This window comes from Mastacembelus armatus, chromosome 24 (genome assembly GCF_900324485.2).
Source record: "Mastacembelus armatus chromosome 24, fMasArm1.2, whole genome shotgun sequence".
Taxonomy (NCBI): Eukaryota; Metazoa; Chordata; class Actinopteri; order Synbranchiformes; family Mastacembelidae; genus Mastacembelus; species Mastacembelus armatus.
The window spans coordinates 691,551-709,128 of NC_046656.1; positions in this window are offsets into that span (position 1 = coordinate 691,551).

The window sequence follows — 17,578 nt, forward strand, 5'->3', positions numbered from 1 at the left end:
GGTGACTTCAACATGGTATGTAGACACAGATTGACAGGTTCAGTACAACAGGAAATCACCATATCTGGCAGTCTGTAGACATTCTAAAACAATACATGAGTGATTTAGGTCTCTGTGATGCTTGGTGTTCTCGTCATCTTAATGTTAGGGAATACACATTCTTCTCACCAGTTCTAGATTATTTCTTAGTTACTAATTGAATCAGTTCACATATGCACACACATCAGACACTCTGAATCACCCATTCAATATCAGAAAAAGAGACTGGTGCATGATCACTGTGACCTGACAAACCACACACCACTGAATAGATCTTGGACTTTTAAGGCATCAAACTTATAAACCAAGATTTTATTAACTATCTGTTATGGGACCGTGCAGTATTTCTGCAAGCTAATGACCTGCCAGAAACCTCAGCATGCGTTCTCTGGGAAGCAGGAAAGGCATTTATGAGAGGCGAAATAACTCAATACTCAATACTCTCAAACATGTATTCAGCAAACATTATCCTGCACCTTAAACCAGTTAAAGACCCTGTACTTCCATCCAGTTGTCATCCCATATCACTCATTAATGTAGATGTCAAAATCATTTGCAAAGCTCAAGTCAGAAGGCTAGAAAAAATGACCCCTCATGTAATACACCCTAATCAAAATGGAGTTATTAATGGTAGACAGATAGCAAACAATACATGAAAACTAATCAATAGACTACTGATACTGCTAACTTACACACTGTTTAAATGGGTAGAGGATGACCTTGTGGGATGGGACATCACTCATAGGAACAGTCTCAACATTAAAATAACTATCCTCCCTAAAATCAATAATGTGTTCTCAATGATTCTTGCTCAACCCTAACCTCTTTGGTTCAAGTCACTGGACCAAAGCATAATCAAAATTCTTACAAAAACAAACCACCAGGAATCTATTTAAAAACCCTACAGAAGGGTTCAATTCAATTCAATTCAATTTTATTTGTATAGCGCCAAATCGAAATACAAATCATCTCAAGGCACTTTACAAAAACTAAAACCCCAACAAATCCCTTATGAGCAAGCACTTGGCGACAGTGCAGAGGAAAAACTCCCTTTAACGGAAAAAAAAAAAAACCTCCAGCAGAACTGGGCTCAGTTTGGGCGGCCATCTGCCTCGACTGGTTGGGGTGAGTGGATAGAGGAGAGAGAAAAGAACAGCAACAATAAACAACAAATAGACACTGCAGGTTGGTGGGGCCAGTAACTGCACATCAGTGATATAGAGCTCCAGGACCAGGGACACAGAAGATACAGAGAGAGAGCACAGGTAGTCTAGAATGAGTTTTTATTATTTCCTTGCAAATAGATTACAGGTATTCTGAAAAGAAATCAACATCTATGACCATCCTATAATTAGCCGTAATATTAAATAATACAGTTGCTTTAAAAGCATTAACACTTCTCTGACAACCTAGTGGGAATTCCTTAAAATGACTCAGTCTTCACCTTTTTCTTTTCCATACAAGCTTACACAAATCTGGAACAATTCTGGCATCCTGCTGAATAAGAAAAAGTTAAATTTCTCAGTGTGGCATGACAAAAGTATAAGATATCGTGAAGATATTATCCAATCTGGAACTTTTATCCCATTCCAGGAACTAGTGACACAGCGTGAAATTAGTATCGATAAATTACTTGAACAACAACAATTGGTAAAATACATTTGTTCAATGTCAACGACCTCAATCTAGCATGGGAGAGACTATAAGAGTCTTATGCAGCTCCAGAAATCCTACAAAAATCACTATTTCAACAGCTGGAGAGTTTCCCTAAAGGTGTCAGCTGAGGCCTACATCAAGTTATAAGAACTTGGGGATTTGCTTATGAAGATTCAAGGTGATAATGAAGATGGCAATCTTATTGGGCATTCCACATGGAATTGGACCAATTGTGAACAAATTGGCATGTGAACTTCTACCGAGGAAGTGTTTCCGGGTAAGTGAATTACTTCTTATTGCAAGCGTGTGGTGCTGTGTGTGTTGTATAGTTCACCTACAGATTAACAACAGACTAGCTATAGTCTAACACGCCTAAAAACTAACTATCTAAACAATTCATTAACCGCTACATTCCAATACTAGTCAAGTACCTTTCTATTTTGACTGGTATTTATTGCTATTTCCTGACTTCCTGACTCGTTAGCCTACCTTAGTAACATGGCTTCTCCCTCTCTCTCTCTTTCCTGTTCGGTGTGCCACATGTTTAGTTATTCCTCTGCCTCCTTTAGCGATAATGATACCTGTAAAAAGTGTAACGTTCTGCTAGCTTTGGAGGCACGGATCACTGATTTGGAAGCGCGGCTCCACACCTTTGAACAAAAGCCAGCTGGCCTAGCCCCGTTAGCAGGTGTGGAGCCACCGAGCTCAGGGTCTGTTAGCGGTCCAAGAGCAGCTCCGGAGCAGCCCGGAGAATTAGCCTGGGTGACGGTCTGACGGAGACATACTCCGAACCAGAAGCCCACGCTCATCACCTGCCTGTTCACGTTTCTAATAGGTTTTCCCTGCTCAGCGATACACCTGCTGAGAAACCGACTCTGATAATTGGCGATTCCGTAGTCAGAAACGTGAAGCTAGAGACACCAGTGACCATAGTAAAATGTATTCCTGGGGCCAGAGTGGGCGACACTGAGTCAAATTTGAAGCCGCTGGCTAAAGCTAATCGAAAATATGGAAAAATTGTTATTCACGTCGGCAGCAATGACACACAATTACGCCAATCGGAGGTCACTAAAATTAATGTTGAGTCGGTGTGTAACTTTGCTAAATTAATGTCAGACTCCGTAGTTTTCTCTGGACCCCTCCCCAATCTGACCAGCGATGACCAGCAATGTTTAGCCACATGTCGTAGTTCCGTCGCTGGCTGTCTAGGTGGTGTCCAGCAAACGATGTGGGCTTCATAGACAATTGGCCCACTTTCTGGGGAAAACCCGGTCTGGTAGCGAGGGACAGCATCCATCCCACTTTGGATGGTGAGGCTCTCATCTCTAGAAATTTGTCGCCTCTCGGCAGTTTCCTTAGAGCCGTCACCCCTCTCATACCACAGAGATTGTGGTATGGCCAGCCAAGAACGGTCACAGAGTTGTTCCGAAGCCACTCCTTTGTTATTTTAGCTGTGTGCTTAGGGTCATTGTCCTGTTGAAAGTTGAACCTTCGGCCCAGTCTGAGTTCCTGAGCACTCTGGAAGAGGTTTTCTTCCAGGATATCTCTGTACTTGGGCGCATTCATCTTTCCTTCAATTGCAACCAGTCGTCCTGTCCCTGCAGCTGAAAAACACCCCCACAACACGATGCTCCCACCACCATGTTTCACTGTAGGGATTGTATTGGGCAGGTGATGAGCAGTGCCTGGTTTTCTCCACACATACCGCTTAGAATTAACGCCAAAAAGTTCAATCTTGGGCTCATCAGACCAGAGAATCTTATTTCTCATAGACTGGGAGTCCTTCATGTGTTTTTTGGCAAACTCTATGCAGGCTTTCATGTGTCTTGCACTGAGGAGAGGCTTCCGTCGGGCCACTCTGCCATAAAGCCCCGACTGGTGGAGGGCTGTAGTGATAGTTGACTTTGTGGAACTTTCTCCCATCTCCCTACTGCATCTCTGGAGCTCAGCCACAGTGATCTTTGGGTTCTTCTTTACCTCTCCCCAAGGCTCTTCTCCCACGATTGCTCAGTTTGGCTGGACGGCTAGGTCTATGAAGACTTCTGGTTGTCCCAAACTTTTTCCATTTGAGGATTATGGAGGCCACTGTGCTTTTAGGAACCTTGAGTGCTGCAGAAATTCTTTTGTAACCTTGGCCAGATCTGTGCCTTGCCACAATTCTGTCTCTGAGCTCCTTGGGCAGTTCCTTCGACCTCATGATTCTCATTTGCTCTGACATGCACTGTGAGCTGTAAGGTCTTATATAGACAGGTGTGTGCCTTTCCTAATCAAGTCCAATCAGTTTAATTAAACACAGCTGGACTCCAATGAAGGAGCAGAACCATCTCAAGGAGGATCAGAAGAAATGGACAGCATGTGATATTGTTCTTTTTTAATAAATTTGCAAAAATTTCTACATTTCTGTTTTTTTCTGTCAAGATGGGGTGCTGAGTGTACATTAATGAGAAATAAAATGAACTTTTTTGATTATGGCAAATGGCTGCAATGACACAAAGAGTGAAAAATTTAAAGGGGTCTGAATACTTTCCGTACCCACTGTATCAGGCTATGTACCACAGGCCTTTAAGACTGCAGTAATCAAACCTTTACTCAAAAAGCCTAGTCTTGATCCAGGAGTCTTGGCTAATTATAGACCAATATCCAACCTGCCATTTATTTCTAAAATCCTAGAAAAAGCTGTTGCTAAGCAGCTATCAGATCACTTACACAGGAATGAACTATTTGAAGATTTTCAATCAGGATTTAGAGCACATCATAGTACAGAAACAGCACTGTTAAAAGTTACCAACGATCTTCTCTTAGCCTCAGATAATGGACTTGTTTCTATACTTTCTATTACAGAGACTGGCGCATGTGACTGGTATCAGAGGAACAGGATTAAAATGGTTCCAATCCTATTTATCGGACAGATTCCAGTTTGTTCATGTCCATGATGAACCTTCCACACGAACAAAAGTTAGTTATGGAGTAGCACAAGGCTCTGTGCTAGGACCGATTCTGTTCACCCTGTACATGCTTCCTTTAGGATATGTCATTAGGAAGCACTCTATTAATTACCACTGCTATGCAGATGACACTCAGTTATATCTATCTATTAAACCTGTTAACACAAACCAGTTCACCAGACTTCAAGCGTGTCTAACTGACATAAAGGCCTTGATGACCAGTAACGTTTTACTTTTAAACTCAGAGAAAACAGAAGTCATTATATTTGGGCCAAAAAATCTCAGAAATAACGTTTCTCAAATTATAGCTACTCTAGATGGCATAGCCCTGGCCTCCAGCACTACTGTAAAAAACCTTGGAGTTATTTTTGACCAAGACATGTCCTTTAACTCACACATAAAACAAATCTCTAGAACTGCATTCTTTCACCTGCGCAACATTTCCAAAATTAGGAACATCCTGTCTCAAAATGATGCAGAAAAACTAGTCCATGCATTTGTTACCTCAAGGTTAGATTACTGTAATTCATTACTATCTGGATGTCCCAGTATCTCCATAAAAAGCCTCCAATTAATCCAGAATGCCGCAGCCAGAGTCCTGACAGGAACTAGCAAGATAGATCATATTTCTCCTGTATTGGCTTCTCTTCATTGGCTCCCTGTAAAATATAGAACAGAATTTAAAATCCTTCTTCTCACATACAAATCCCTTCATAATCAAGCTCCTTCATACCTTAAAGACCTCATAGTACCATATTATCCCAATAGACCACTTCGCTCTCAGAGTGCAGGTCTACTTGTGGTTCCCAGAGTTTCCAAAAGCAGACTGGGAGGCAGAGCCTTTAGTTATCAAGCTCCTCTCCTATGGAACCAGCTCCCAGCCTGGGTTCAGGAGGCAGACACTCTCTGTACTTTTAAGGCTAGACTTAAAACCTTCCTCTTTGACAAAGCATATAGTTAGGGCTGGCTTCAGGCAACCCTGAACCATCCCTTAGTTATGCTGCTATAGGCCTAGACTGCCCGAGGACCATCGGTGCACTAAGCTCCCTTACCCTACCCCCTTCTCTCTCCTCTATCCACTCACCCCTACTGGTCGAGGCAGATGGCCGCCCAAACTGAGCCCGGTTCTGCTGAAGGTTTTTTCTTCCGTTAACCCTCTGGGGTCTGAGGGGGTTTTGGGGGCCTGGACAAATTTTGACATGTCCTGACATTTGTGCTTTTTTCAGTGTCTTTTAAACATATTAATGTCTAAAGTCTGATAACACTGTAATCAGCACAAAATTGGCTACAATAATATGTGAGCAGAAAGTTTATACATGATTGTGTTTTTGAGAAAAAAGTGTTTATGCATGGTTAGTGAAAAACTACAATTTTTTACTCACTGAAATAAGACCATAAAACACAAACAGAACATTGGCTCACAAGACTTTGGAGACCTGCATGTTGTAGGCTAAAGTGTTTACTTCAGAGTGCTGTGAATGTCATCTTGTTCACACATTCACAGTAAACAATACACTGATTTAAATTTTCTAAGACACTTTTTGTCCAGAAAGGCCATATGCAAGAGGGTGTGTCTGAGGATGAATAGTCATGTGATTTACCTGAGAACACAAAAGACGCACTGAACGACCAGACAAAGACGTGCATAATGAGCCTTTCAGTCAATGTAGAGGGATGGACGGATTAGTGCAGCACAATACAAAACAATGAGGAGCCAAACGATCCTCATTTGAGTTAAAATCAGTGTTTTTTATGTTATGTTATGTTTTTATGCTCTTTTATGTTTCCATTACAATAAAACAATTATTAGCACCATCAAAACATTAACAATTAAAGATGGGCTAATATAACAGTTTAGAACAATCATAAGACACTATCTATAACAAATATTCAAATACCATTCAATTCACAAGGCAATTATCCCATAAAAATGGCTTTAGCCTTGGGAATAGCAATTTCAATGGGAGTTAACTAGTTGCTAGCGCGAGTTGGCATTCGTGGCTATCGCTAATTAGCATCTAAGCTAGCGTATTATATTCCTGCACATGTAACTCACCAGTGCAAGGCAATACGTTCTAGATAGACAATGATGTGGGTTCCAAGCTTCGGTTGGCTCACAGCCTTCCTTCAGCTCAATTTCTTTGTCCACGAAGTTCTCCCGCTCGGTGTGTCTCGACCGCATGAAGCTCGTGAGCGTCTGACACCACGTAAGGCACGCAAACCGGATATTTCGGCTCAAGGGCGGGACAATTAATCTGATTGGTTAATATGAGATCACACACCAAATAACATCATTGGTTGGTCATAATGTCGCTAAAACACAATGCAGCTATTTCACTGAGGCTTTTACCATATTTTAACACTATTTTTACTACCTTTACTAACACTATGAACTTGTTTTTTAACTTGTATTTACTAGTCTTTAACCAAGGTTTTATCTGCTTCTTTTTAGCACTGGGTTACAAGTGCGCTCAGTGTACGATCAAAACAGATGGAGTAATTTAAGTTTGTTTCGGCGTTATCGGGATGCCACAAAACGCGCTGGCACGTTCGGCAACCCCTGAGGGTTAATATTCTAGCAAGTAATTAGATTACTGCTTGAAGTTACGATTCCATTATAATAGTCTGTGTGTATACACCTTTATGTCTGTTGTGGGTTTGAGTTCAACACCATGGAAAATGAGAACATTAAGCAAAAGGGAGGACTTCTTTCTGCTTTTCACTTTCTGACACAAGAGGTTCTTTGATTCTTTTGTTTAAAGATTAGGTTAGGGATTGGTATGCGTTTAGGGTAGGCATGTAGGCTAGGCATTTATTTGCAATGGTTAAGGTCAGAATGAGGAACTAGGAAATGCATTATGTAATTGTGTGTCCTCACAAAGATAGCTGTAAAGTGTAGGTGTGTGTGTGTGTGTGTGTGTGTGTGTTTCAAGGGGAGGAGCAGTCAACAGCCAAAAACACTTAGCTATAAAAGGGATAATTTCTTTGTTTCTACTTCATGCCAACTGCAATGCCTGGAAACCTTAAAGAATTTCCCAAGGTGTTCATGACCCAGAGACATGATAACTAGAAAACCAAATAAACTGCCTCACCCTCAAATACACTCTTTTTCAGGCTGTTCAGACTTTTTCTGATGGCTTGAGCTCTCAACACATTCAAAGCATACATTTTTCTAGTGAATTTAATCTTTATTATGTCAGGCCTCTTATGCTACGGTCTCTAACTGTTGTTATTATTAATGCGGAGAAAATTCATGTTTAAGGATAAAACCTTCTCAATAGGGAAGCCTTCTCATCATGGGAACAGGAATAGTGGTGTTTTAAGCATGTTCACAAACTAGTGATGGTTGACCCTTAATACGCTGTTTTACAGTGTGGTAATTCTATCAGGAGGTAGCCAAAACTCACACCCCTCATTTCTTTCAGTGGTACCACTGCTTTGGAACTGGCAACACACAACTGTGTCTTCTACAATTACAATATGTAACTAATTAGCAACAGCAGATACATTTAGAAAGAATGGTAACTGTGACCAGATTACATTTCCTACTAACCTAATGGAAAGATCTTAATTTGACAATTGGTGAAAAATTAAAAATGGTGATACTGAACATTTCAGTCAAATGTTTATGTGTTTTCCAGCTAAATATTTAATCTTGTAATACAATGTTCACTTGTAGTTACTACAGCATTGTTAAACTTTTAATGGTCAACACTTTCACAGCACTAATAAAAAACATTCTTTTGTATGTGTTACGTGTTGGGGTGCTAGAGAGAGGAAGGAGAGACAGGACCCAAATGCAGGACAGCGAGGCTTTAATTGTCCTCCTGAAAATTCCAGGGATCAGGAAAAACACAAAACGACAGGACGAAAAGGTTAACAAGTAATTGCCGGCATAACGGCGTAATCTGCCACATAGGGCATGCAACTAAACATTTACATATAACTCTGCAGTACAGCAACAATCTTCATCGATCAACAGTGGTTAATGCTTCAGCAGAGAACAAAGGAGCACAGGAAGTATTTATAGAAGACTGAACAGGTGAGAGTGATTACAGTGATTGACACAAAGCTTCCAGGGATCAGTGCAGGGAAAGAAGGAAGTCCTTTCAAAGTAAAAGGTTGTGGCAGAAAGTCCCAAAGGGAACGTATGACAGTATGCAAAACCACAGATGGGACTGTGTATGTGTACCTACCTCGACTTCACTTCCTAGCACTGAATATCTGGATTTCTAATAGATCATTTTTATCAAATGCTTTAGGGAAAAATATTTTATTTCTTTTATGAATATTCATGATACCTTTTATACATTTCAATCAGCTTTCCATTGACGTCATAACACAGAAAATATTTCATTTTTACTTGTAGTTAAAGGTGTCATGTTATACACTTTTTGGGAATAATTAAAAAGTTCTGGATGTCCCAAAGCCAATCTGTAAATTTTCATGATTAAACGCCTTTCAGATCATAGTTTCTGACAAGTCTGAAAATGTGTCCCCAAAATGTGCATCGCATTGTATCATATCGCACTGTGTTGAACCAAATTGTGTTGAATCGTTGTGCATCGGAATTGGAGTGAATCATATTGTGTCGCTTTGGTAGTTACTGCTTTACTATCTTTAATGTATTGTAACGTGTAACATCTGTAGGAATTAAAATTTATTATATGTGTTGTATTAACTGTTTGTGAAAGAATGTAGCTTTGAGAATAGTATAGTAACTGATAGAGAAGTAGAAGTGACCCCCCCAGAAATTGTTGACCTGATAAACGTGAGTTACTGGTTAAACAACTGCACAATGAGGGGTACCTAGAAACAGTCAGTGACGGAATTCTTTAGATTTCACAGATGGGCACTCTCTCACGGAATTGGATGAAGAAAGTGCCGAAGGAACGGACAGTACACCAATCAAGGGGGAACTAAGTTTAAAACCACGGTTGCCCCCCATCAGTATAGACCAATCAGATAGTCACACATTTTCATATATAGGTTTGTGTAACATTAAGGATAGGTATCTTCTCTTTGTTGGTTGGTTGCAGATAACTGCTTGCAGACTGCTATTTTCCAAACAAAGAGAGGTCCAGGTACATGTTGATGATTCCTCAATGCGAATAAATCTTCTAAATTGAGATACTGAGAAGAGTCCTTATTGCAGAAGAATGACCACGTTTACAAAATTGGTGACCCCGATGTGATTTGCAAAAGGAAGTTCATTGTTCGAGACTGAAGATTTTCAGCAAGGACTGAACTCTGAACTCCAGGCCTCTCAGCACTCACAGGACGTACCAACCCAAAAGAAGGTAGGCAGAAAACCTGTTGTTCTAAATGAACCAAATTCTGTGAATTGGCAATTATTAAATTAAAAGTGAGTGTTGTGGAGGTAAGGAGTGAATGATCAAGATTTACTAGAAATTGTATAGTTTGAATGTAAAAGAGTATTGCATTGAAGAATCATGTTTTGAGATTTTAAAGTAAAGAAAGAATATAGAAAAATAAACTGCCTGATAACAATAGGTTATCAAATATGGACAATTGACTTGAGACAGGATCATTAGATTGCTGTATTTGAACGTTGTTGTAACTCTATACCAACCTGGTCTTGTATTGAAAATTTAAAGTTTTGCCAGTAGCTTGATCGAAAACAAACGCAAGGCTTGAGTGTTTAATTGTGCACTGTAAATTTCCACGCCGGTTAATTGAGGTTTGCTTTAAGTACGTTAAACCTGTTGTTATAGTGTAAAAGTTACAAAGGGTACATGAAACAGCCGAACTCGGCAGCCGTGTGGGCACAAGTTTGGTTGTCATTGCAAACTAGCTAAAGTTTAATATTGCATGGGCGAATGCCAGTAAGTAGCCTGGGAAAAGGAACTTTGTTTGACGCAAAAGAGTAGAGCCTGAACACGAAAAACCTGGGTGACGACTTTGGAGAAGTACAGTGGGTACGGAAAGTATTCAGACCCCTTTAAATTTTTCACTCTTTGTGTCATTGCAGCCATTTGCCAAAATCAAAAAAGTTCATTTTATTTCTCATTAATGTACACTCAGCACCCCATCTTGACAGAAAAAAACAGAAATGTAGAAATTTTTGCAAATTTATTAAAAAAGAAAAACTGAAATATCACATGGTCATAAGTATTCAGACCCTGTGCTCAGTATTGAGTAGAAGCACCCTTTTGAGCTAGTACAGCCATGAGTCTTCTTGGGAATGATGCAACAAGTTTTTCACACCTGGATTTGGGGATCCTCTGCCATTCTTCCTTGCAGATCCTCTCCAGTTCTGTCAGGTTGGATGGTGAACGTTGGTGGACAGCCATTTTCAGGTCTCTCCAGAGATGCTCAATTGGGTTTAGGTCAGGGCTCTGGCTGGGCCAGTCAAGAACGGTCACAGAGTTGTTCCGAAGCCACTCCTTTGTTATTTTAGCTGTGTGCTTAGGGTCATTGTCCTGTTGAAAGGTGAACCTTTGGCCCAGTCTGAGGGCCTGAGCACTCTGGAAGAGGTTTTCTTCCAGGATATCTCTGTACTTGGCTACATTCATCTTTCCTTCAATTGCAACCAGTCGTCCTGTCCCTGCAGCTGAAAAACACCCCCACAACATGATGATCCCACCACCATGTTTCACTGTAGGGATTGTATTGGACAGGTGATGAGCAGTGTCTGGTTTTCTCCACACATACCGCTTAGAATTAACGCCAAAAAGTTCAATCTTGGTCTCATCAGACCAGAGAATTTTATTTCTCGTAGTCTGGGAGTCCTTCCTGTGTTCTTTGGCAAACTCTATGCGGGCTTTCACGTGTCTGGTACTTCCGTCGGGCCACTCTGCCATAAAGCCCCAACTGGTGGAGGGCTGCAGTGATAGTTGACTTTGTGGAACTTTCTCCCATCTCCCTACTGCATCTCTGGAGCTCAGCCACAGTGATCTTTGGGTTCTTCTTTACCTCTCTCACCAAGGCTCTTCTCCCACGATTGCTCAGTTTGGCTGGACGGCCAGGTCTAGGAAGACTTCTGGTCATCCCAAACTTTTTCCATTTGAGGATTATGGAGGCCACTGTGCTCTTAGGAACCTTGAGTGCTGCAGAAATTCTTTTGTAACCTTGGCCAGATCTGTGCCTTTCCACAATTCTGTCTCTGAGCTCCTTGGGCAGTTCCTTCGACCTCATGATTCTCATTTGCTCTGACATGCACTGTGAGCTGTAAGGTCTTATATAGACAGGTGTGTGCCTTTCCTAATCAAGTCCAATCAGTTTAATTAAACACAGCTGGACTCCAATGAAGGAGCAGAACCATCTCAAGGAGGATCAGAAGAAATGGACAGCATGTGAGTTAAATATGAGTGTCACTACAAAGGGTCTGAATACTTATGACCATGTGATATTTCAGTTGTTCTTTTTTAATAAATTTGCAAAACTTTCTACATTTCAGTTTTTTTCTGTCAAGATGGGGTGCTGAGTGTACATTAATGAGAAATAAAATGAACTTTTTTGATTTTGGCAAATGGCTGCAATGACACAAAGATTTAAAGGGGTCTGAATACTTTCCGTACCCACTGTACGTGGGCATGAAAGGACTGTGCGTATTCAAGTGATTTCTGATCTTACGAGGTTGGTGTTGACATGCACGTTGGCAGAATCTATTGTTAGAAGATAAAGAGTACTCAGTGTTTTTTTTTTCTTTTGTGTGGGGGCGAAGGAGGAAGTGTCTGTACAGACGGCAGGTTAAAGTGTGGTTGAAAGCAAACATACTCCACAGCGCCACCAGTGATAAAGGAAGGAAGTCCTGAGAAAGGAGGCCTCTATCCCTCCCTGAAAGAGATACCTCCACCTTACAGCCCTGAGGGAGTGGGGCTTCAGGCCCCCATGATGGAGATAAAGAATAGAAGAATGGAAGTGGAAGTGGAAGACCCTATCCGAGATGCTTGCAGCCTCAGTGGCCATTAAGGCAGCCAAAGTGGCAGATCAAGCAGTAGGATGTTGTGTGAAGCAGTTACAGGACCTCTAAAGGAGGATAGAGGAAATCTCAATGAGAGGAAATTCCATGGAGGAGGGGCGCCAGCAATCCTGCAGCCAATATCTAGAGCCCTGGGTCCACGTTCCCTTCCTGGGCGATTGTTAGGAGATCTTACTCCTCCTGGAGTAGAACCAGGGCAGTTAGGAGCACTTAATGTTAGGAGCTCTTCTGGCAGTGATGACTTTGAGGCCTTGGATGAAATATATTTAGGACCATGAAGAAGTGAGTTGTGGATGGAAGCTGATGATTGGGCAGGTCCCAACAGCTGGTCCCCTTCCCAAATAGCCCAAGTCACTGGCCAAGTCACTGGAGTGTTTGAAGGACACCTGGTTCAAAGTGGAGGCACCTCAACGCCTCAAGGCAACAGTCAACAGGGGAGAAAGAAGAAACCTAAGCCTCCGAGTGGTGTATTGAAACCAGAAAGATCACACCCAATGGTTCTCAGAAATCCCCACAAAGAGGTGGCATGTACCCCCTTAGAGTGGTGGGTCCAGGACCAGGGCAGACAGTTTATGTCCCATTTGCACATCGTGATATGGAAGGCTTGGTGGGAAAGCTACCCCCATTAGCAGGAGGAGCCACTGAGTGGATATCAACTCTGGAAAGTCTGACCATGGGAGTAGCTCTATGTGCAGGAGATATGAGAGCCTTATTAGGAAGGATTGAAGGAAAGACTACGGCCAAAAATCTGCTTAAGATGGCAGGAGTGGGATCAGGCACGGCAGACTCCACTCCTTTGAACTAGTTCCGGAACTGTTTGTGGGAGGAAATGAGGAAAAATCTACCCCACAGAAAGAAAAATGTCAATAGTCAAGATCAAGATCAAGATGGTTTATTTGTCATATGCAGGTTAAAAACAATGCAATGAAATGCTTTGGATGAGAAGAACCGTCCAACCCGCGAAAAGTATTGATAGCATGCAATATAAAAATAATAATAATAATATGATATATTTACAAGTGCACAGGCAATGAAGTGAAACATATCATATATAAAAAGAATATAACATATATGATGGTGCAGGTAGGATAAAAAGTATAAACAGTATTTCACAAGTTTGTAATGTTCCTTGATAATCGTAAGCTGTTACGACCAGCCTAGGGGTTACCGGTACGTAACATGATGTGAGTGTTCCTCCAAAACTCTCCCGCTCTCAACAAACCCTCACGAATAAAATTCTTTAACATAAATCATTTATTTTCAAATACACAAAAGAGAAACTGAAACAAAACGGCAAAGCCGGAAATAACTATCAACAAAAACGCTATAATAGCCCCACGTTTCCTAACAAAAGAAAATCAACAAAAAAAAAATCACAGGTTTCCTTGCCTGGTCTCCTAACCAAATCAACATGAGAAAAATGAAAACAAAATACCTGGGCTTCTTCCTACTGAATAACAAGTAAATGAATAGTGCTCACTATATACAGTGTGTGGATTATCAAAACATCCCTACTCAAAATAAATCACTACCACCTTTCCACTATGAAGCGGTTTACAAAACGGTTTAACAAAAATGGCTTTCCACTATCACGATGATCATACGACTACTGCTGATTTGGGAGCGGCAGAGATCGGAGAAGAGCTGTCTTCCGGGACTTGGTCACAGCTTCTTATCGTCATCCCGGAAGGTTAAGCCAATCAGGAATGTCAGGTCCACTTGAATCAACCAATCACGGTGCTCCACGGGTTGTCCACGCCCACTCCTTCCACACATACATACGCACATACACAGACTGGGGAAGAGAGAACTAACAACCAACAACATAACACAAATTCACACATAATGACCCCTAAGGTCATAACAAAGCATATTGCACATTGCACATAACATACTGCACAGTTGTGTAGCACGTTATTGCACAAGTAATCAATGAGATAAATTATGAGGTAATGTAGTGACATACATAATACAGTCACATAAGGCAGCAGCAAAATAGACATATTAGTATCACAGTTTTGAGTAGTGCAGTATTATTGTCATAATTCAGTCTTATTGTCAGGAGTTCAGGAGTCTGACAGCCTGTGGATAATAACTATCTTTGAGTCTTTTTGTGCGTGCTGGCAGGCTCCTGTACCTTCTGCCAGAAGGTAACAAGCGGAACAGTCCTTTTGCGGGATGAGTGTGGTCCTTGATGATGCTGCATGCTTTACGCTGGCACCGGCTGTGGTAGATATCCTGGATTGGGTGAAGACTGCTGCCAATAAGGTCCTCAGCTGTGCGCACCACCCTCTGCAGTGCCTTTCGGCTCTGACTGGTGCAGCTCCCGTACCACACTGTGATGCAGCCCGTCAGTACACTCTCAATGATGCACCTGTAGAAGTTTGTGAGGATGTTGGTGCTCGTACCAAACTTCCTCAGTGTTCTCAGGAAATAGAGTCTCTGTCGGGCTTTCTTGACCACAGTGTCTGCATGTAATGTCCAGGATATGTCCTCAGTGATGTGAACACCGAGGTACTTGAAGCTGCTGACCTGCTCCACCTCAGCATTGTTGATGTAGATGGAGGAATGCTGGCCTCCGCGTTGTCTCCTGAAGTCCACTATCATCTCCTTAGTTTTGCTGACATTCAGAGAGAGGTTATTTTCCTGGCACCAACTGGTTAGTGATTTCACCTCATCTCTGTATGCACTCTCATCATTGTCGGTGATGAGGCCCAAGATGGTGGTGTCATCAGCAAACTTAAGGATCACGTTAGAGCTGTGCCTGGCAGTACAGTCATACGTGTAGAGGGTGTAGAGGAGTGGACTGAGAACACAGCCCTGAGGAGCACCTGTGCTGAGGACAAGTGTGGAGGAGAGGTGTCTGCCGATTCAGACCGCCGGTGGTCTATGGGTGAGAAAGTCCAAAATCAAACAGCATATGGACTTCTTCAGACCCAGGGCAGTAAGCTTGGTGACCAGTTTGGAGGGGATTATGGTATTGAATGCTGAGCTGTAGTCAATGAAGAGTATTCTCACATAGGTGTTTCCCTTCTCCAGGTGGCTGAGGGAGGTGTGAACTGCTAGAGCAATGGCGTCGTCTGTAGACCTGTTTGCTCTGTATGCAGGCCCTTACTAAAAGGTTGTTGAAGCAACAGGTCGCCAGAGGAGATGAGGAAATTAATAAGGCAAAGAAAGAAAAGGCCAAATTGATGGTGGCCACATCAAATGCCACACCCCCTGGACCATCCCAGCATTATGAGCAGTCACCAGGAGGAGCTCTAATGACACCTGAGTTGATTCCCACTCCATCACAACCACCGCAACTCCTTCCATATCCAACTCTAATGCCACCTCAATATCCCCCATCAATGATGTACCCCATGGCAGTATATGGATATGAACAGAGAGGCCAGAGGGGTCTTGGACCAAGATGACAGGGGAGGAGACAGCCAAATTGGACAGACGTTTGTTACTGTTGCGGACAACAAGGCCATTGGGCTTCACAATGCCCTATGAGAGGAGGAAATATTAGAGGGGGATATGGTAGATCTCTTAGAAGAGGAAGAGGAGGATCGAATCTGCTGTATCCAGCTCAAATGCCAGCTCAGGCCTGGCACCCTGAGGAACAACTTTGAAGGGGCCCAGACACCTCTGCAGGTCAGTTCAGCACATTTCAAACTGAACCAATGGTGGCCAATGGAGCCTTGCTGTAGTAAGGAGTACAAGTCTCAACCTCCCCATCACCTGCCCCTCGAAGTCTTGAGCCATACACCCTCATATTGTATATGGCACCTTCCCCATAACCTACAGCACCATCCACCAGGATTTATTGGATGAAACTCCTGACGAATGGCCCAGAAACCCCCCACATACAGTTCATATACATGCAATGGAAATCATGGCTACAAACTCTACATCCATATAAGGCTTCACAGAATGAGTTGCATTGCACTTTGAACTATTTGACTGAACCTGATGAGCTCTATGAAAAGGATTGGCAGGAAAATATACGAGGTACTAAACACCAATTGCAAACCACCTCCATCTTTGCAGGAAAGAAGGGTGTGGCAGCTTATTGTGAACTCTCTACTGAATTGATCCCTTGGTACGAACTCAGTTCTGATTCAAGCCCCCACGTCACATTGGCAGTGGGAAGCAGCTATGAGGCAAGATCTGTCACGACCGGTCACGTAGGTTTCCGGTCGCCCCGTGTTTTGTATTTTCCCCGTGTGTCTAGGTTTCCTGGACATCCGGTAATTAGCAGGCAACTCTGTCCACCTGTCTGTCTTTCAGGAGCCCACAGTATTTATCCTCCTCGGCCGCCACAGTCTAGTGCGGGATTGTCTGCTTCGCTTCGCGAGGTGTTTCTGCGAGACTCGTCACCAGATGACTCGAAGGGATCTCAAGGAGGAGTTACGAGCTGTTCGAAGGGAAGTGACCCGATTCTCTCCGCCACATCCCTCCCGGCAACTCCGGTAACAGTTTCTCTTGGACTTTCTATGAATTCAATGACTCTCAGCCCCGTTCTCTGTGGTTCGAAGTGACGTCTTGGTGAAGGACTATTTGCTGTGTTTTGCCCTCCACTTCCTGCTTGAAGTTTTTTGTTTGGAGGTGTTTTGTTTTTCTCCGTTGCCCCGGAATTCTGACCAAGATTACACCGCCCCGTGAGATTCTGCTCTGCGGACCAAGATCCGGTTTCAACCTCCTACCAACCTAGACCCCCCGTGGAGTTACCAGGCGCGGGCCTAGGCATAAACCAACCTCCTGTTGAATTCGTCCGGATTCTCCCTTCCATTTTCCGTGGTCATCATCACAGCCTTCTACTCCCTCATTGGTTATTGTAAATAAACTCTCGTTCAGTACTTAAATGTGTGGCGTTTTTGGGTCCTCTGATTCTCCGTACCTGACAAGATCATTGGGACCAATGGTTAAAAGAGCTTTAACTTTAGCCTGGGATTCCACCCATTCACCCAGAGTGTGGAAAGCCAGAGAAGAGGAGATGTGTACAACA